The sequence below is a fragment of the Pleurodeles waltl genome, unplaced genomic scaffold (genome assembly GCF_031143425.1).
Source record: "Pleurodeles waltl isolate 20211129_DDA unplaced genomic scaffold, aPleWal1.hap1.20221129 scaffold_72, whole genome shotgun sequence".
In the NCBI taxonomy this organism is placed as follows: domain Eukaryota; kingdom Metazoa; phylum Chordata; class Amphibia; order Caudata; family Salamandridae; genus Pleurodeles; species Pleurodeles waltl.
Genome location: NW_027150393.1, coordinates 2,654,127 through 2,675,408, shown reverse-complemented (window position 1 = coordinate 2,675,408; position 21,282 = coordinate 2,654,127). Strand labels below are relative to the sequence as shown.

General features: G+C 48.7%; 5 non-coding genes across 5 annotated transcripts; all 5 read left to right on the top strand.

The window, feature by feature from the left end:
- The first annotated feature begins 3,387 nt into the window (after window positions 1-3,387).
- TRNAP-AGG (transfer RNA proline (anticodon AGG)) lies at window positions 3,388-3,459 on the top strand. The gene has a single exon. It is a non-coding gene; the product is annotated as a tRNA-Pro (tRNA).
- Window positions 3,460-6,970: 3,511 nt separating this feature from the next.
- TRNAP-AGG (transfer RNA proline (anticodon AGG)) lies at window positions 6,971-7,042 on the top strand. Its single transcript has one exon. It is a non-coding gene; the product is annotated as a tRNA-Pro (tRNA).
- A 3,502-nt stretch (window positions 7,043-10,544) lies between these two features.
- On the top strand, window positions 10,545-10,616 carry TRNAP-AGG (transfer RNA proline (anticodon AGG)). Its single transcript has one exon. It is a non-coding gene; the product is annotated as a tRNA-Pro (tRNA).
- Window positions 10,617-14,126: 3,510 nt separating this feature from the next.
- On the top strand, window positions 14,127-14,198 carry TRNAP-AGG (transfer RNA proline (anticodon AGG)). The gene has a single exon. It is a non-coding gene; the product is annotated as a tRNA-Pro (tRNA).
- Window positions 14,199-17,699: 3,501 nt separating this feature from the next.
- On the top strand, window positions 17,700-17,771 carry TRNAP-AGG (transfer RNA proline (anticodon AGG)). The gene has a single exon. It is a non-coding gene; the product is annotated as a tRNA-Pro (tRNA).
- The last annotated feature ends 3,511 nt before the right edge of the window (window positions 17,772-21,282 follow it).

Genomic DNA, 21,282 nt, shown 5'->3' with positions numbered 1-21,282 from the left:
CTTGGCTTCCTTCCTGCTTGCTCTCAGTGCGCCCTGTGTGATGATTTCACAGGCTCTCCTTCCTGGCATTTAGGCATCAGATATTTGTCTGTCTCTGCCCGCAGCTATGGGATTTTTCAGGACGTCTGAGTGTATGCATGCTGGCCGACACCGCTGCAATTTTCACACTTACCCCTCGCATTCCGAGCAACTGCTGATAAAGTATAGAGGAAATCGTGCAAACATATGAGGGGAACTGTGCTCCTTCAGTCAAATCAGCAAGCTTGTTTCTGTAGTGTAGTGGTTATCACGTTCGCCTCACACGCGAAAAGTCCCCGGTTTGAGACCGGGCAGAAACACTTGGCAGCAGCGGCTTTTGTGTTTGCTCCCTAAAACCTCAGTCTCTCTCAATGCACACTTAGACAGAAATGACCTTTAAAAACTTGTGACCTGTGTAAAACGTGCTTTACTATTGCAGGACGCTAAAAAGTTATCTGCATCCCTCGGTGGTCGTGCATGTGCATTGTTTCTTGTTCTGTTTTTTTTTTTTTTTCTTGGCCATGTTATATTGTGGGGCCTTTAAAGCTGTGACTTTGATAGGAACATTGCAAGCGGCAAAATCAACAAGTGCAGACTGAAGAGTCCGACCTGCACACTGTTTTGGCTGTCAGGATGGCCGAGTGGTCTAAGGCGCCAGACTCAAGAGAGCTTGATCTTCAGTGAAGCTGAGCCTTCTGGTCTCTTCATGGAGGCGTGGGTTCAAATCCCACTTCTGACAGGTGTATTTTCTTCCCTTAAATCTTGCTCTGCTTGCAGAGCCAGCTCCTCACACCACTATCTTTGGAAGCTGCTGTGGCATGTGAGGAGAAATCCACCAACCCATCGGCTGGGCCCTCAATCAAAATTCTGTGTATTACTGGAAGGGGCGTCTCAGGCACACCTTCTGTTAGAGCTGCACTTTATGACAGTAACTACCATGCTGGTTTCTACTTAAGCAGTTGATTCTATCGTTTGAAGTGAGGCTCTCCTGCCACCTTTTGGGCAAAGAAGACTCTGCCCCTGCAACAACACAGGCAGACAAGCTCAAACTAGGTTTCTTGGTTAGGTGGGCGGAGCATATTGGCAATGGTGCCTCCTCGTGACTTGCAATTTACATGAAGAAGACAGAGAGGCAGCTGGGAGTAGGCAGTACCCATGAACCCCTGAACACTGTCTTGCGACTAGCACACAATTCTGAAATGAGGCGGGGGAAAGGAGGTGATTTCCCCATCAAGGGCCATTCCGGGAAATCAGCCACCCTGCGTCTCCCAGGTGAGTGTTTCAGGCCTATGAGCCACTAATATAAATCTCGCCTGATCGAGCCTGATCGAGCGCTGACCGAGCAAGTGTGCTTGAATCCAAGAGGCATGCTCCTCTGGCTCAAGAGCTAGCAGGCCCTTCAGTGCTTCTGGTTGGGAAATCTAAGGTGCAAGGGTCCATGACTAGCAGCGGGTTACAACTACCAGAAAGGGTCTGCTTTTCACATCAGTCCCCTAGTTCAGCTCACTGGCACAGGGCATTTTGACTACCTCTTGCCTTGCTAGAGACAAACAAAAAATCCTTGACAGAAAACATCAATTGCTATGGCACGCTTAGAGAGAGAGAGCCTCCAAATGGCCCTGCTTTTCTGAAAGACGCTTCAGAAGATGTTTCAAATGACTATGCAGCGGCAGTCTAGTTGGTATAGGGGTATGATTCTCGCTTCGGGTGTGAGAGGACCTCGGTTCAAATCCCAGACAAACCCCTACCTTTAGAGGTTCAGTCTGTGTTTTAAACAGGAGTATTTCTGCTTTTCACTCTTGTAAGATGTCATGTTGCAATGCAATACATGCTTTATACTGGCGTCGAGACGGTTCAGCATCATGAAGGTATGCGAGATTTCTTTGCAACTGCTTTTCTGTGCTGGAGCAGCAGTGCTCGTAGGAACATTAAATGCACAGTGCTTCTCCATGGTAATTTCGGGTCCAGTTCTGAAATCACCTCTTGGAATGAAAGTGATCCCAGTTCCTTTCTTCCAAGGGAAGAGATTGTGTTCCGGAAGGCTCAGCTTTGAGCGTCATGAACATTGGCCCTCATCCTTGCATCCCAGTCCAATGCATAGCCACATAAAGCAAGCAGGTGTGTCTGTTTCCATAGTGTGGTGGTTCCAGTACAATGCATAGCCACATGAAGCAAGCAGCAAGTGTGTCTGCTTGTGTAGTGTAGTGGTTATCATGCGCACCTCACATGCGAAAGGTCCCTGGTTCGAGTCGCTGGGCTTTTTCACAGTATTTGCATTTCCTGCCTCACCTGACAGGCAAGCTGAGATAAAAGAGACTGTGTCTATCCCTCACCATCGTGAGGTACTACGCTCCTGGGGCATCTGTCACAGCTCACCAAGAGGAGTTGCGCCAGCTTACGGCAGTCAGTTGCTCACTGTTTGACCTTTGCAATGAAGCCTGAGCCTACAGCATTCAAGCCAGCCAAGGAAGGAAGGTACGAGAGCGAAAATAGCTTTCCTGCCCTCACCAAGAACACACACCTTGAGCAAATAAAGTGCCAGACTTACAAGGCCCTATCGCCACCGGAGCATCACTTTTAGTGACGCCCCTGTGGCACTATGCACTGCGCGGTATTTACAAGATGGCGTTCAGCCACTTTTTGTGGCTTAACACCACCTTGTAAATACGGCCCCTTAGCACGCAGCGCGTTCCCTGGAAGGGGCGTGCAATGGGTGTTGTTGGGAGTGTGCCACAGCAACACCATAGCATTTTGATGCTGCTCCAGATTTAGGAGTTGGCGTAAATCTGCGTCAGCGCCAAAATCCAACGCCATCCCAGGGGTGTCGTTAGAGTGGCGCACTGAGGAGAAATGTTTTCATTTCTCCTTGTTTTTGCTCTTGCTATGTGTGATGCATTCTGCAGCACACATAGAAGTAAGAGCAAATCACCATTGAAGATTTTTTTTTTGGGCAGGAAGGTGTCCCTTCCTGCACAAAAACAATTTCCCCCTCAACGCAGTCATCCTTGTACCATGGTGCAAGAACGGCTGCGTTGGCGCTCAGCAGCTAATTTAGAGCTGGCGCAGGGGGAAGCACAGGGGTGCGCTGTATTCTACTAAATACGGCGCTTTCCTGCATTTTGAAAATGACGGCACGTGGGGCTTGCAAATTTGGCACAGCGTCGCGCTTAGTCATTTTCTTGTAAATCTGGGCCAAAATGTCTAAAGGATAGAGGCTTTTCATGTCATGTTCGATGAAGACCATGCAAATGACTCTAGTCGTACTGCAAAAGAGAGCACCATGTGCAGTTTCTTGCTTTGGGATGTAGTCTCCCACTCTCTGTCACCAATCCTCCGAGCAGGGTCGGAGCCGTTGCATTTCTGTGCCCAGGCTTGTTGGTCTAGGGGTATGATTCTCGCTTAGGGTGCGAGAGGTCCCGGGTTCAAATCCCGGACGAGCCCATTTTAGCGGAAAACAATCAAATCCTGCTCAAAATACACAACCCCTCAACATTTCTCATTTTACTCGAAGCATTGTTGCGCAAAACATATTTTTTGCCTCAGGCGAAAAATGGATTACAATGCCTTGGCTTCCTTCCTGCTTGCTCTCAGTGCGCCCTGTGTGATGATTTCACAGGCTCTCCTTCCTGGCATTTAGGCATCAGATATTTGTCTGTCTCTGCCCGCAGCTATGGGATTTTTCAGGACGTCTGAGTGTATGCATGCTGGCCGACACCGCTGCAATTTTCACACTTACCCCTCGCATTCCGAGCAACTGCTGATAAAGTATAGAGGAAATCGTGCAAACATATGAGGGGAACTGTGCTCCTTCAGTCAAATCAGCAAGCTTGTTTCTGTAGTGTAGTGGTTATCACGTTCGCCTCACACGCGAAAAGTCCCCGGTTTGAGACCGGGCAGAAACACTTGGCAGCAGCAGCTTTTGTGTTTGCTCCCTAAAACCTCAGTCTCTCTCAATGCACACTTAGACAGAAATGACCTTTAAAAACTTGTGACCTGTGTAAAACGTGCTTTACTATTGCAGGACGCTAAAAAGTTATCTGCATCCCTCGGTGGTCGTGCATGTGCATTGTTTCTTGTTCTGTTTTTTTTTTTTTTTCTTGGCCATGTTATATTGTGGGGCCTTTAAAGCTGTGACTTTGATAGGAACATTGCAAGCGGCAAAATCAACAAGTGCAGACTGAAGAGTCCGACCTGCACACTGTTTCGGCTGTCAGGATGGCCGAGTGGTCTAAGGCGCCAGACTCAAGAGAGCTTGATCTTCAGTGAAGCTGAGCCTTCTGGTCTCTTCATGGAGGCGTGGGTTCAAATCCCACTTCTGACAGGTGTATTTTCTTCCCTTAAATCTTGCTCTGCTTGCAGAGCCAGCTCCTCAGACCACTATCTTTGGAAGCTGCTGTGGCATGTGAGGAGAAATCCACCAACCCATCGGCTGGGCCCTCAATCAAAATTCTGTGTATTACTGGAAGGGGCGTCTCAGGCACACCTTCTGTTAGAGCTGTACTTTATGACAGTAACTACCATGCTGGTTTCTACTTAAGCAGTTGATTCTATCGTTTGAAGTGAGGCTCTCCTGCCACCTTTTGGGCAAAGAAGACTCTGCCCCTGCAACAACACAGGCAGACAAGCTCAAACTAGGTTTCTTGGTTAGGTGGGCGGAGCATATTGGCAATGGTGCCTCCTCGTGACTTGCAATTTACATGAAGAAGACAGAGAGGCAGCTGGGAGTAGGCAGTACCCATGAACCCCTGAACACTGTCTTGCGACTAGCACACAATTCTGAAATGAGGCGGGGGAAAGGAGGTGATTTCCCCATCAAGGGCCATTCCGGGAAATCAGCCACCCTGCGTCTCCCAGGTGAGTGTTTCAGGCCTATGAGCCACTAATATAAATCTCGCCTGATCGAGCCTGATCGAGCGCTGACCGAGCAAGTGTGCTTGAATCCAAGAGGCATGCTCCTCTGGCTCAAGAGCTAGCAGGCCCTTCAGTGCTTCTGGTTGGGAAATCTAAGGTGCAAGGGTCCATGACTAGCAGCGGGTTACAACTACCAGAAAGGGTCTGCTTTTCACATCAGTCCCCTAGTTCAGCTCACTGGCACAGGGCATTTTGACTACCTCTTGCCTTGCTAGAGACAAACAAAAAATCCTTGACAGAAAACATCAATTGCTATGGCACGCTTAGAGAGAGAGAGCCTCCAAATGGCCCTGCTTTTCTGAAAGACGCTTCAGAAGATGTTTCAAATGACTATGCAGCGGCAGTCTAGTTGGTATAGGGGTATGATTCTCGCTTCGGGTGTGAGAGGACCTCGGTTCAAATCCCAGACAAACCCCTACCTTTAGAGGTTCAGTCTGTGTTTTAAACAGGAGTATTTCTGCTTTTCACTCTTGTAAGATGTCATGTTGCAATGCAATACATGCTTTATACTGGCGTCGAGACGGTTCAGCATCATGAAGGTATGCGAGATTTCTTTGCAACTGCTTTTCTGTGCTGGAGCAGCAGTGCTCGTAGGAACATTAAATGCACAGTGCTTCTCCATGGTAATTTCGGGTCCAGTTCTGAAATCACCTCTTGGAATGAAAGTGATCCCAGTTCCTTTCTTCCAAGGGAAGAGATTGTGTTCCGGAAGGCTCAGCTTTGAGCGTCATGAACATTGGCCCTCATCCTTGCATCCCAGTCCAATGCATAGCCACATAAAGCAAGCAGGTGTGTCTGTTTCCATAGTGTGGTGGTTCCAGTACAATGCATAGCCACATGAAGCAAGCCGGCAAGTGTGTCTGCTTGTGTAGTGTAGTGGTTATCATGCGCACCTCACATGCGAAAGGTCCCTGGTTCGAGTCGCTGGGCTTTTTCACAGTATTTGCATTTCCTGCCTCACCTGACAGGCAAGCTGAGATAAAAGAGACTGTGTCTATCCCTCACCATCGTGAGGTACTACGCTCCTGGGGCATCTGTCACAGCTCACCAAGAGGAGTTGCGCCAGCTTACGGCAGTCAGTTGCTCACTGTTTGACCTTTGCAATGAAGCCTGAGCCTACAGCATTCAAGCCAGCCAAGGAAGGAAGGTACGAGAGCGAAAATAGCTTTCCTGCCCTCACCAAGAACACACACCTTGAGCAAATAAAGTGCCAGACTTACAAGGCCCTATCGCCACCGGAGCATCACTTTTAGTGACGCCCCGGTGGCACTATGCACTGCGCGGTATTTACAAGATGGCGTTCAGCCACTTTTTGTGGCTTAACACCACCTTGTAAATACGGCCCCTTAGCACGCAGCGCGTTCCCTGGAAGGGGCGTGCAATGGGTGTTGTTGGGAGTGTGCCACAGCAACACCATAGCATTTTGATGCTGCTCCAGATTTAGGAGTTGGCGTAAATCTGCGTCAGCGCCAAAATCCAACGCCATCCCAGGGGTGTCGTTAGAGTGGCGCACTGAGGAGAAATGTTTTCATTTCTCCTTGTTTTTGCTCTTTCTATGTGTGATGCATTCTGCAGCACACATAGAAGTAAGAGCAAATCACCATTGAAGATTTTTTTTTGGGGCAGGAAGGTTTCCCTTCCTGCACAAAAACAATTTCCCCCTCAACGCAGTCATCCTTGTACCATGGTGCAAGAACGGCTGCGTTGGCGCTCAGCAGCTAATTTAGAGCTGGCGCAGGGGGAAGCACAGGGGTGCGCTGTATTCTACTAAATACGGCGCTTTCCTGCATTTTGAAAATGACGGCACGTGGGGCTTGCAAATTTGGCACAGCGTCGCGCTTAGTCATTTTCTTGTAAATCTGGGCCAAAATGTCTAAAGGATAGAGGCTTTTTATGTCATGTTCGATGAAGACCATGCAAATGACTCTAGTCGTACTGCAAAAGAGAGCACCATGTGCAGTTTCTTGCTTTGGGATGTAGTCTCCCACTCTCTGTCACCAATCCTCCGAGCAGGGTCGGAGCCGTTGCATTTCTGTGCCCAGGCTCGTTGGTCTAGGGGTATGATTCTCGCTTAGGGTGCGAGAGGTCCCGGGTTCAAATCCCGGACGAGCCCATTTTAGCGGAAAACAATCAAATCCTGCTCAAAATACACAACCCCTCAACATTTCTCATTTTACTCGAAGCATTGTTGCGCAAAACATATTTTTTGCCTCAGGCGAAAAATGGATTACAATGCCTTGGCTTCCTTCCTGCTTGCTCTCAGTGCGCCCTGTGTGATGATTTCACAGGCTCTCCTTCCTGGCATTTAGGCATCAGATATTTGTCTGTCTCTGCCCGCAGCTATGGGATTTTTCAGGACGTCTGAGTGTATGCATGCTGGCCGACACCGCTGCAATTTTCACACTTACCCCTCGCATTCCGAGCAACTGCTGATAAAGTATAGAGGAAATCGTGCAAACATATGAGGGGAACTGTGCTCCTTCAGTCAAATCAGCAAGCTTGTTTCTGTAGTGTAGTGGTTATCACGTTCGCCTCACACGCGAAAAGTCCCCGGTTTGAGACCGGGCAGAAACACTTGGCAGCAGCAGCTTTTGTGTTTGCTCCCTAAAACCTCAGTCTCTCTCAATGCACACTTAGACAGAAATGACCTTTAAAAACTTGTGACCTGTGTAAAACGTGCTTTACTATTGCAGGACGCTAAAAAGTTATCTGCATCCCTCGGTGGTCGTGCATGTGCATTGTTTCTTGTTCTGTTTTTTTTTTTTTTTCTTGGCCATGTTATATTGTGGGGCCTTTAAAGCTGTGACTTTGATAGGAACATTGCAAGCGGCAAAATCAACAAGTGCAGACTGAAGAGTCCGACCTGCACACTGTTTTGGCTGTCAGGATGGCCGAGTGGTCTAAGGCGCCAGACTCAAGAGAGCTTGATCTTCAGTGAAGCTGAGCCTTCTGGTCTCTTCATGGAGGCGTGGGTTCAAATCCCACTTCTGACAGGTGTATTTTCTTCCCTTAAATCTTGCTCTGCTTGCAGAGCCAGCTCCTCACACCACTATCTTTGGAAGCTGCTGTGGCATGTGAGGAGAAATCCACCAACCCATCGGCTGGGCCCTCAATCAAAATTCTGTGTATTACTGGAAGGGGCGTCTCAGGCACACCTTCTGTTAGAGCTGCACTTTATGACAGTAACTACCATGCTGGTTTCTACTTAAGCAGTTGATTCTATCGTTTGAAGTGTGGCTCTCCTGCCACCTTTTGGGCAAAGAAGACTCTGCCCCTGCAACAACACAGGCAGACAAGCTCAAACTAGGTTTCTTGGTTAGGTGGGCGGAGCATATTGGCAATGGTGCCTCCTCGTGACTTGCAATTTACATGAAGAAGACAGAGAGGCAGCTGGGAGTAGGCAGTACCCATGAACCCCTGAACACTGTCTTGCGACTAGCACACAATTCTGAAATGAGGCGGGGGAAAGGAGGTGATTTCCCCATCAAGGGCCATTCCGGGAAATCAGCCACCCTGCGTCTCCCAGGTGAGTGTTTCAGGCCTATGAGCCACTAATATAAATCTCGCCTGATCGAGCGCTGACCGAGCAAGTGTGCTTGAATCCAAGAGGCATGCTCCTCTGGCTCAAGAGCTAGCAGGCCCTTCAGTGCTTCTGGTTGGGAAATCTAAGGTGCAAGGGTCCATGACTAGCAGCGGGTTACAACTACCAGAAAGGGTCTGCTTTTCACATCAGTCCCCTAGTTCAGCTCACTGGCACAGGGCATTTTGACTACCTCTTGCCTTGCTAGAGACAAACAAAAAATCCTTGACAGAAAACATCAATTGCTATGGCACGCTTAGAGAGAGAGAGCCTCCAAATGGCCCTGCTTTTCTGAAAGACGCTTCAGAAGATGTTTCAAATGACTATGCAGCGGCAGTCTAGTTGGTATAGGGGTATGATTCTCGCTTCGGGTGTGAGAGGACCTCGGTTCAAATCCCAGACAAACCCCTACCTTTAGAGGTTCAGTCTGTGTTTTAAACAGGAGTATTTCTGCTTTTCACTCTTGTAAGATGTCATGTTGCAATGCAATACATGCTTTATACTGGCGTCGAGACGGTTCAGCATCATGAAGGTATGCGAGATTTCTTTGCAACTGCTTTTCTGTGCTGGAGCAGCAGTGCTCGTAGGAACATTAAATGCACAGTGCTTCTCCATGGTAATTTCGGGTCCAGTTCTGAAATCACCTCTTGGAATGAAAGTGATCCCAGTTCCTTTCTTCCAAGGGAAGAGATTGTGTTCCGGAAGGCTCAGCTTTGAGCGTCATGAACATTGGCCCTCATCCTTGCATCCCAGTCCAATGCATAGCCACATAAAGCAAGCAGGTGTGTCTGTTTCCATAGTGTGGTGGTTCCAGTACAATGCATAGCCACATGAAGCAAGCCGGCAAGTGTGTCTGCTTGTGTAGTGTAGTGGTTATCATGCGCACCTCACATGCGAAAGGTCCCTGGTTCGAGTCGCTGGGCTTTTTCACAGTATTTGCATTTCCTGCCTCACCTGACAGGCAAGCTGAGATAAAAGAGACTGTGTCTATCCCTCACCATCGTGAGGTACTACGCTCCTGGGGCATCTGTCACAGCTCACCAAGAGGAGTTGCGCCAGCTTACGGCAGTCAGTTGCTCACTGTTTGACCTTTGCAATGAAGCCTGAGCCTACAGCATTCAAGCCAGCCAAGGAAGGAAGGTACGAGAGCGAAAATAGCTTTCCTGCCCTCACCAAGAACACACACCTTGAGCAAATAAAGTGCCAGACTTACAAGGCCCTATCGCCACCGGAGCATCACTTTTAGTGACGCCTCCGGTGGCACTATGCACTGCGCGGTATTTACAAGATGGCGTTCAGCCACTTTTTGTGGCTTAACACCACCTTGTAAATACGGCCCCTTAGCACGCAGCGCGTTCCCTGGAAGGGGCGTGCAATGGGTGTTGTTGGGAGTGTGCCACAGCAACACCATAGCATTTTGATGCTGCTCCAGATTTAGGAGTTGGCGTAAATCTGCGTCAGCGCCAAAATCCAACGCCATCCCAGGGGTGTCATTAGAGTGGCGCACTGAGGAGAAATGTTTTCATTTCTCCTTGTTTTTGCTCTTTCTATGTGTGATGCATTCTGCAGCACACATAGAAGTAAGAGCAAATCACCATTGAAGATTTTTTTTGGGGGCAGGAAGGTTTCCCTTCCTGCACAAAAACAATTTCCCCCTCAACGCAGTCATCCTTGTACCATGGTGCAAGAACGGCTGCGTTGGCGCTCAGCAGCTAATTTAGAGCTGGCGCAGGGGGAAGCACAGGGGTGCGCTGTATTCTACTAAATACGGCGCTTTCCTGCATTTTGAAAATGACGGCACGTGGGGCTTGCAAATTTGGCACAGCGTCGCGCTTAGTCATTTTCTTGTAAATCTGGGCCAAAATGTCTAAAGGATAGAGGCTTTTTATGTCATGTTCGATGAAGACCATGCAAATGACTCTAGTCGTACTGCAAAAGAGAGCACCATGTGCAGTTTCTTGCTTTGGGATGTAGTCTCCCACTCTCTGTCACCAATCCTCCGAGCAGGGTCGGAGCCGTTGCATTTCTGTGCCCAGGCTCGTTGGTCTAGGGGTATGATTCTCGCTTAGGGTGCGAGAGGTCCCGGGTTCAAATCCCGGACGAGCCCATTTTAGCGGAAAACAATCAAATCCTGCTCAAAATACACAACCCCTCAACATTTCTCATTTTACTCGAAGCATTGTTGCGCAAAACATATTTTTTGCCTCAGGCGAAAAATGGATTACAATGCCTTGGCTTCCTTCCTGCTTGCTCTCAGTGCGCCCTGTGTGATGATTTCACAGGCTCTCCTTCCTGGCATTTAGGCATCAGATATTTGTCTGTCTCTGCCCGCAGCTATGGGATTTTTCAGGACGTCTGAGTGTATGCATGCTGGCCGACACCGCTGCAATTTTCACACTTACCCCTCGCATTCCGAGCAACTGCTGATAAAGTATAGAGGAAATCGTGCAAACATATGAGGGGAACTGTGCTCCTTCAGTCAAATCAGCAAGCTTGTTTCTGTAGTGTAGTGGTTATCACGTTCGCCTCACACGCGAAAAGTCCCCGGTTTGAGACCGGGCAGAAACACTTGGCAGCAGCAGCTTTTGTGTTTGCTCCCTAAAACCTCAGTCTCTCTCAATGCACACTTAGACAGAAATGACCTTTAAAAACTTGTGACCTGTGTAAAACGTGCTTTACTATTGCAGGACGCTAAAAAGTTATCTGCATCCCTCGGTGGTCGTGCATGTGCATTGTTTCTTGTTCTGTATTTTTTTTTTTTTCTTGGCCATGTTATATTGTGGGGCCTTTAAAGCTGTGACTTTGATAGGAACATTGCAAGCGGCAAAATCAACAAGTGCAGACTGAAGAGTCCGACCTGCACACTGTTTTGGCTGTCAGGATGGCCGAGTGGTCTAAGGCGCCAGACTCAAGAGAGCTTGATCTTCAGTGAAGCTGAGCCTTCTGGTCTCTTCATGGAGGCGTGGGTTCAAATCCCACTTCTGACAGGTGTATTTTCTTCCCTTAAATCTTGCTCTGCTTGCAGAGCCAGCTCCTCAGACCACTATCTTTGGAAGCTGCTGTGGCATGTGAGGAGAAATCCACCAACCCATCGGCTGGGCCCTCAATCAAAATTCTGTGTATTACTGGAAGGGGCGTCTCAGGCACACCTTCTGTTAGAGCTGTACTTTATGACAGTAACTACCATGCTGGTTTCTACTTAAGCAGTTGATTCTATCGTTTGAAGTGAGGCTCTCCTGCCACCTTTTGGGCAAAGAAGACTCTGCCCCTGCAACAACACAGGCAGACAAGCTCAAACTAGGTTTCTTGGTTAGGTGGGCGGAGCATATTGGCAATGGTGCCTCCTCGTGACTTGCAATTTACATGAAGAAGACAGAGAGGCAGCTGGGAGTAGGCAGTACCCATGAACCCCTGAACACTGTCTTGCGACTAGCACACAATTCTGAAATGAGGCGGGGGAAAGGAGGTGATTTCCCCATCAAGGGCCATTCCGGGAAATCAGCCACCCTGCGTCTCCCAGGTGAGTGTTTCAGGCCTATGAGCCACTAATATAAATCTCGCCTGATCGAGCCTGATCGAGCGCTGACCGAGCAAGTGTGCTTGAATCCAAGAGGCATGCTCCTCTGGCTCAAGAGCTAGCAGGCCCTTCAGTGCTTCTGGTTGGGAAATCTAAGGTGCAAGGGTCCATGACTAGCAGCGGGTTACAACTACCAGAAAGGGTCTGCTTTTCACATCAGTCCCCTAGTTCAGCTCACTGGCACAGGGCATTTTGACTACCTCTTGCCTTGCTAGAGACAAACAAAAAATCCTTGACAGAAAACATCAATTGCTATGGCACGCTTAGAGAGAGAGAGCCTCCAAATGGCCCTGCTTTTCTGAAAGACGCTTCAGAAGATGTTTCAAATGACTATGCAGCGGCAGTCTAGTTGGTATAGGGGTATGATTCTCGCTTCGGGTGTGAGAGGACCTCGGTTCAAATCCCAGACAAACCCCTACCTTTATAGGTTCAGTCTGTGTTTTAAACAGGAGTATTTCTGCTTTTCACTCTTGTAAGATGTCATGTTGCAATGCAATACATGCTTTATACTGGCGTCGAGACGGTTCAGCATCATGAAGGTATGCGAGATTTCTTTGCAACTGCTTTTCTGTGCTGGAGCAGCAGTGCTCGTAGGAACATTAAATGCACAGTGCTTCTCCATGGTAATTTCGGGTCCAGTTCTGAAATCACCTCTTGGAATGAAAGTGATCCCAGTTCCTTTCTTCCAAGGGAAGAGATTGTGTTCCGGAAGGCTCAGCTTTGAGCGTCATGAACATTGGCCCTCATCCTTGCATCCCAGTCCAATGCATAGCCACATAAAGCAAGCAGGTGTGTCTGTTTCCATAGTGTGGTGGTTCCAGTACAATGCATAGCCACATGAAGCAAGCCGGCAAGTGTGTCTGCTTGTGTAGTGTAGTGGTTATCATGCGCACCTCACATGCGAAAGGTCCCTGGTTCGAGTCGCTGGGCTTTTTCACAGTATTTGCATTTCCTGCCTCACCTGACAGGCAAGCTGAGATAAAAGAGACTGTGTCTATCCCTCACCATCGTGAGGTACTACGCTCCTGGGGCATCTGTCACAGCTCACCAAGAGGAGTTGCGCCAGCTTACGGCAGTCAGTTGCTCACTGTTTGACCTTTGCAATGAAGCCTGAGCCTACAGCATTCAAGCCAGCCAAGGAAGGAAGGTACGAGAGCGAAAATAGCTTTCCTGCCCTCACCAAGAACACACACCTTGAGCAAATAAAGTGCCAGACTTACAAGGCCCTATCGCCACCGGAGCATCACTTTTAGTGACGCCCCGGTGGCACTATGCACTGCGCGGTATTTACAAGATGGCGTTCAGCCACTTTTTGTGGCTTAACACCACCTTGTAAATACGGCCCCTTAGCACGCAGCGCGTTCCCTGGAAGGGGCGTGCAATGGGTGTTGTTGGGAGTGTGCCACAGCAACACCATAGCATTTTGATGCTGCTCCAGATTTAGGAGTTGGCGTAAATCTGCGTCAGCGCCAAAATCCAACGCCATCCCAGGGGTGTCGTTAGAGTGGCGCACTGAGGAGAAATGTTTTCATTTCTCCTTGTTTTTGCTCTTTCTATGTGTGATGCATTCTGCAGCACACATAGAAGTAAGAGCAAATCACCATTGAAGATTTTTTTTTGGGCAGGAAGGTTTCCCTTCCTGCACAAAAACAATTTCCCCCTCAACGCAGTCATCCTTGTACCATGGTGCAAGAACGGCTGCGTTGGCGCTCAGCAGCTAATTTAGAGCTGGCGCAGGGGGAAGCACAGGGGTGCGCTGTATTCTACTAAATACGGCGCTTTCCTGCATTTTGAAAATGACGGCACGTGGGGCTTGCAAATTTGGCACAGCGTCGCGCTTAGTCATTTTCTTGTAAATCTGGGCCAAAATGTCTAAAGGATAGAGGCTTTTTATGTCATGTTCGATGAAGACCATGCAAATGACTCTAGTCGTACTGCAAAAGAGAGCACCATGTGCAGTTTCTTGCTTTGGGATGTAGTCTCCCACTCTCTGTCACCAATCCTCCGAGCAGGGTCGGAGCCGTTGCATTTCTGTGCCCAGGCTCGTTGGTCTAGGGGTATGATTCTCGCTTAGGGTGCGAGAGGTCCCGGGTTCAAATCCCGGACGAGCCCATTTTAGCGGAAAACAATCAAATCCTGCTCAAAATACACAACCCCTCAACATTTCTCATTTTACTCGAAGCATTGTTGCGCAAAACATATTTTTTGCCTCAGGCGAAAAATGGATTACAATGCCTTGGCTTCCTTCCTGCTTGCTCTCAGTGCGCCCTGTGTGATGATTTCACAGGCTCTCCTTCCTGGCATTTAGGCATCAGATATTTGTCTGTCTCTGCCCGCAGCTATGGGATTTTTCAGGACGTCTGAGTGTATGCATGCTGGCCGACACCGCTGCAATTTTCACACTTACCCCTCGCATTCCGAGCAACTGCTGATAAAGTATAGAGGAAATCGTGCAAACATATGAGGGGAACTGTGCTCCTTCAGTCAAATCAGCAAGCTTGTTTCTGTAGTGTAGTGGTTATCACGTTCGCCTCACACGCGAAAAGTCCCCGGTTTGAGACCGGGCAGAAACACTTGGCAGCAGCAGCTTTTGTGTTTGCTCCCTAAAACCTCAGTCTCTCTCAATGCACACTTAGACAGAAATGACCTTTAAAAACTTGTGACCTGTGTAAAACGTGCTTTACTATTGCAGGACGCTAAAAAGTTATCTGCATCCCTCGGTGGTCGTGCATGTGCATTGTTTCTTGTTCTGTTTTTTTTTTTTTTTCTTGGCCATGTTATATTGTGGGGCCTTTAAAGCTGTGACTTTGATAGGAACATTGCAAGCGGCAAAATCAACAAGTGCAGACTGAAGAGTCCGACCTGCACACTGTTTTGGCTGTCAGGATGGCCGAGTGGTCTAAGGCGCCAGACTCAAGAGAGCTTGATCTTCAGTGAAGCTGAGCCTTCTGGTCTCTTCATGGAGGCGTGGGTTCAAATCCCACTTCTGACAGGTGTATTTTCTTCCCTTAAATCTTGCTCTGCTTGCAGAGCCAGCTCCTCACACCACTATCTTTGGAAGCTGCTGTGGCATGTGAGGAGAAATCCACCAACCCATCGGCTGGGCCCTCAATCAAAATTCTGTGTATTACTGGAAGGGGCGTCTCAGGCACACCTTCTGTTAGAGCTGCACTTTATGACAGTAACTACCATGCTGGTTTCTACTTAAGCAGTTGATTCTATCGTTTGAAGTGAGGCTCTCCTGCCACCTTTTGGGCAAAGAAGACTCTGCCCCTGCAACAACACAGGCAGACAAGCTCAAACTAGGTTTCTTGGTTAGGTGGGCGGAGCATATTGGCAATGGTGCCTCCTCGTGACTTGCAATTTACATGAAGAAGACAGAGAGGCAGCTGGGAGTAGGCAGTACCCATGAACCCCTGAACACTGTCTTGCGACTAGCACACAATTCTGAAATGAGGCGGGGGAAAGGAGGTGATTTCCCCATCAAGGGCCATTCCGGGAAATCAGCCACCCTGCGTCTCCCAGGTGAGTGTTTCAGGCCTATGAGCCACTAATATAAATCTCGCCTGATCGAGCGCTGACCGAGCAAGTGTGCTTGAATCCAAGAGGCATGCTCCTCTGGCTCAAGAGCTAGCAGGCCCTTCAGTGCTTCTGGTTGGGAAATCTAAGGTGCAAGGGTCCATGACTAGCAGCGGGTTACAACTACCAGAAAGGGTCTGCTTTTCACATCAGTCCCCTAGTTCAGCTCACTGGCACAGGGCATTTTGACTACCTCTTGCCTTGCTAGAGACAAACAAAAAATCCTTGACAGAAAACATCAATTGCTATGGCACGCTTAGAGAGAGAGAGCCTCCAAATGGCCCTGCTTTTCTGAAAGACGCTTCAGAAGATGTTTCAAATGACTATGCAGCGGCAGTCTAGTTGGTATAGGGGTATGATTCTCGCTTCGGGTGTGAGAGGACCTCGGTTCAAATCCCAGACAAACCCCTACCTTTAGAGGTTCAGTCTGTGTTTTAAACAGGAGTATTTCTGCTTTTCACTCTTGTAAGATGTCATGTTGCAATGCAATACATGCTTTATACTGGCGTCGAGACGGTTCAGCATCATGAAGGTATGCGAGATTTCTTTGCAACTGCTTTACTGTGCTGGAGCAGCAGTGCTCGTAGGAACATTAAATGCACAGTGCTTCTCCATGGTAATTTCGGGTCCAGTTCTGAAATCACCTCTTGGAATGAAAGTGATCCCAGTTCCTTTCTTCCAAGGGAAGAGATTGTGTTCCGGAAGGCTCAGCTTTGAGCGTCATGAACATTGGCCCTCATCCTTGCATCCCAGTCCAATGCATAGCCACATAAAGCAAGCAGGTGTGTCTGTTTCCATAGTGTGGTGGTTCCAGTACAATGCATAGCCACATGAAGCAAGCCGGCAAGTGTGTCTGCTTGTGTAGTGTAGTGGTTATCATGCGCACCTCACATGCGAAAGGTCCCTGGTTCGAGTCGCTGGGCTTTTTCACAGTATTTGCATTTCCTGCCTCACCTGACAGGCAAGCTGAGATAAAAGAGACTGTGTCTATCCCTCACCATCGTGAGGTACTACGCTCCTGGGGCATCTGTCACAGCTCACCAAGAGGAGTTGCGCCAGCTTACGGCAGTCAGTTGCTCACTGTTTGACCTTTGCAATGAAGCCTGAGCCTACAGCATTCAAGCCAGCCAAGGAAGGAAGGTACGAGAGCGAAAATAGCTTTCCTGCCCTCACCAAGAACACACACCTTGAGCAAATAAAGTGCCAGACTTACAAGGCCCTATCGCCACCGGAGCATCACTTTTAGTGACGCCCCGGTGGCACTATGCACTGCGCGGTATTTACAAGATGGCGTTCAGCCACTTTTTGTGGCTTAACACCACCTTGTAAATACGGCCCCTTAGCACGCAGCGCGTTCCCTGGAAGGGGCGTGCAATGGGTGTTGTTGGGAGTGTGCCACAGCAACACCATAGCATTTTGATGCTGCTCCAGATTTAGGAGTTGGCGTAAATCTGCGTCAGCGCCAAAATCCAACGCCATCCCAGGGGTGTCGTTAGAGTGGCGCACTGAGGAGAAATGTTTTCATTTCTCCTTGTTTTTGCTCTTGCTATGTGTGATGCATTCTGCAGCACACATAGAAGTAAGAGCAAATCACCATTGAAGATTTTTTTTTTGGGCAGGAAGGTGTCCCTTCCTGCACAAAAACAATTTCCCCCTCAACGCAGTCATCCTTGTACCATGGTGCAAGAACGGCTGCGTTGGCGCTCAGCAGCTAATTTAGAGCTGGCGCAGGGGGAAGCACAGGGGTGCGCTGTATTCTACTAAATACGGCGCTTTCCTGCATTTTGAAAATGACGGCACGTGGGGCTTGCAAATTTGGCACAGCGTCGCGCTTAGTCATTTTCTTGTAAATCTGGGCCAAAATGTCTAAAGGATAGAGGCTTTTTATGTCATGTTCGATGAAGACCATGCAAATGACTCTAGTCGTACTGCAAAAGAGAGCACCATGTGCAGTTTCTTGCTTTGGGATGTAGTCTCCCACTCTCTGTCACCAATCCTCCGAGCAGGGTCGGAGCCGTTGCATTTCTGTGCCCAGGCTCGTTGGTCTAGGGGTATGATTCTCGCTTAGGGTGCGAGAGGTCCCGGGTTCAAATCCCGGACGAGCCCATTTTAGCGGAAAACAATCAAATCCTGCTCAAAATACACAACCCCTCAACATTTCTCATTTTACTCGAAGCATTGTTGCGCAAAACATATTTTTTGCCTCAGGCGAAAAATGGATTACAATGCCTTGGCTTCCTTCCTGCTTGCTCTCAGTGCGCCCTGTGTGATGATTTCACAGGCTCTCCTTCCTGGCATTTAGGCATCAGATATTTGTCTGTCTCTGCCCGCAGCTATGGGATTTTTCAGGACGTCTGAGTGTATGCATGCTGGCCGACACCGCTGCAATTTTCACACTTACCCCTCGCATTCCGAGCAACTGCTGATAAAGTATAGAGGAAATCGTGCAAACATATGAGGGGAACTGTGCTCCTTCAGTCAAATCAGCAAGCTTGTTTCTGTAGTGTAGTGGTTATCACGTTCGCCTCACACGCGAAAAGTCCCCGGTTTGAGACCGGGCAGAAACACTTAGCAGCAGCAGCTTTTGTGTTTGCTCCCTAAAACCTCAGTCTCTCTCAATGCACACTTAGACAGAAATGACCTTTAAAAACTTGTGACCTGTGTAAAACGTGCTTTACTATTGCAGGACGCTAAAAAGTTATCTGCATCCCTCGGTGGTCGTGCATGTGCATTGTTTCTTGTTCTGTTTTTTTTTTTTTTTCTTGGCCATGTTATATTGTGGGGCCTTTAAAGCTGTGACTTTGATAGGAACATTGCAAGCGGCAAAATCAACAAGTGCAGACTGAAGAGTCCGACCTGCACACGGTTTTGGCTGTCAGGATGGCCGAGTGGTCTAAGGCGCCAGACTCAAGAGAGCTTGATCTTCAGTGAAGCTGAGCCTTCTGGTCTCTTCATGGAGGCGTGGGTTCAAATCCCACTTCTGACAGGTGTATTTTCTTCCCTTAAATCTTGCTCTGCTTGCAGAGCCAGCTCCTCAGACCACTATCTTTGGAAGCTGCTGTGGCATGTGAGGAGAAATCCACCAACCCATCGGCTGGGCCCTCAATCAAAATTCTGTGTATTACTGGAAGGGGCGTCTCAGGCACACCTTCTGTTAGAGCTGCACTTTATGACAGTAACTACCATGCTGGTTTCTACTTAAGCAGTTGATTCTATCGTTTGAAGTGAGGCTCTCCTGCCACCTTTTGGGCAAAGAAGACTCTGCCCCTGCAACAACACAGGCAGACAAGCTCAAACTAGGTTTCTTGGTTAGGTGGGCGGAGCATATTGGCAATGGTGCCTCCTCGTGACTTGCAATTTACATGAAGAAGACAGAGAGGCAGCTGGGAGTAGGCAGTACCCATGAACCCCTGAACACTGTCTTGCAACTAGCACACAATTCTGAAATGAGGCGGGGGAAAGGAGGTGATTTCCCCATCAAGGGCCATTCCGGGAAATCAGCCACCCTGCGTCTCCCAGGTGAGTGTTTCAGGCCTATGAGCCACTAATATAAATCTCGCCTGATCGAGCCTGATTGAGCGCTGACCGAGCAAGTGTGCTTGAATCCAAGAGGCATGCTCCTCTGGCTCAAGAGCTAGCAGGCCCTTCAGTGCTTCTGGTTGGGAAATCTAAGGTGCAAGGGTCCATGACTAGCAGCGGGTTACAACTACCAGAAAGGGTCTGCTTTTCACATCAGTCCCCTAGTTCAGCTCACTGGCACAGGGCATTTTGACTACCTCTTGCCTTGCTAGAGACAAACAAAAAATCCTTGACAGAAAACATCAATTGCTATGGCACGCTTAGAGAGAGAGAGCCTCCAAATGGCCCTGCTTTTCTGAAAGACGCTTCAGAAGATGTTTCAAATGACTATGCAGCTGCAGTCTAGTTGGTATAGGGGTATGATTCTCGCTTCGGGTGTGAGAGGACCTCGGTTCAAATCCCAGACAAACCCCTACCTTTAGAGGTTCAGTCTGTGTTTTAAACAGGAGTATTTCTGCTTTTCACTCTTGTAAGATGTCATGTTGCAATGCAATACATGCTTTATACTGGCGTCGAGACGGTTCAGCATCATGAAGGTATGCGAGATTTCTTTGCAACTGCTTTTCTGTGCTGGAGCAGCAGTGCTCGTAGGAACATTAAATGCACAGTGCTTCTCCATGGTAATTTCGGGTCCAGTTCTGAAATCACCTCTTGGAATGAAAGTGATCCCAGTTCCTTTCTTCCAAGGGAAGAGATTGTGTTCCGGAAGGCTCAGCTTTGAGCGTCATGAACATTGGCCCTCATCCTTGCATCCCAGTCCAATGCATAGCCACATAAAGCAAGCAGGTGTGTCTGTTTCCATAGTGTGGTGGTTCCAGTACAATGCATAGCCACATGAAGCAAGCCGGCAAGTGTGTCTGCTTGTGTAGTGTAGTGGTTATCATGCGCACCTCACATGCGAAAGGTCCCTGGTTCGAGTCGCTGGGCTTTTTCACAGTATTTGCATTTCCTGCCTCACCTGACAGGCAAGCTGAGATAAAAGAGACTGTGTCTATCCCTCACCATCGTGAGGTACTACGCTCCTGGGGCATCTGTCACAGCTCACCAAGAGGAGTTGCGCCAGCTTACGGCAGTCAGTTGCTCACTGTTTGACCTTTGCAATGAAGCCTGAGCCTACAGCATTCAAGCCAGCCAAGGAAGGAAGGTACGAGAGCGAAAATAGCTTTCCTGCCCTCACCAAGAACACACACCTTGAGCAAATAAAGTGCCAGACTTACAAGGCCCTATCGCCACCGGAGCATCACTTTTAGTGACGCCCCGGTGGCACTATGCACTGCGCGGTATTTACAAGATGGCGTTCAGCCACTTTTTGTGGCTTAACACCACCTTGTAAATACGGCCCCTTAGCACGCAGCGCGTTCCCTGGAAGGGGCGTGCAATGGGTGTTGTTGGGAGTGTGCCACAGCAACACCATAGCATTTTGATGCTGCTCCAGATTTAGGAGTTGGCGTAAATCTGCGTCAGCGCCAAAATCCAACTCCATCCCAGGGGTGTCGTTAGAGTGGCGCACTGAGGAGAAATGTTTTCATTTCTCCTTGTTTTTGCTCTTGCTATGTGTGATGCATTCTGCAGCACACATAGAAGTAAGAGCAAATCACCATTGAAGATTTTTTTTTTGGGCAGGAAGGTGTCCCTTCCTGCACAAAAACAATTTCCCCCTCAACGCAGTCATCCTTGTACCATGGTGCAAGAACGGCTGCGTTGGCGCTCAGCAGCTAATTTAGAGCTGGCGCAGGGGGAAGCACAGGGGTGCGCTGTATTCTACTAAATACGGCGCTTTCCTGCATTTTGAAAATGACGGCACGTGGGGCTTGCAAATTTGGCACAGCGTCGCGCTTAGTCATTTTCTTGTAAATCTGGGCCAAAATGTCTAAAGGATAGAGGCTTTTTATGTCATGTTCGATGAAGACCATGCAAATGACTCTAGTCGTACTGCAAAAGAGAGCACCATGTGCAGTTTCTTGCTTTGGGATGTAGTCTCCCACTCTCTGTCACCAATCCTCCGAGCAGGGTCGGAGCCGTTGCATTTCTGTGCCCA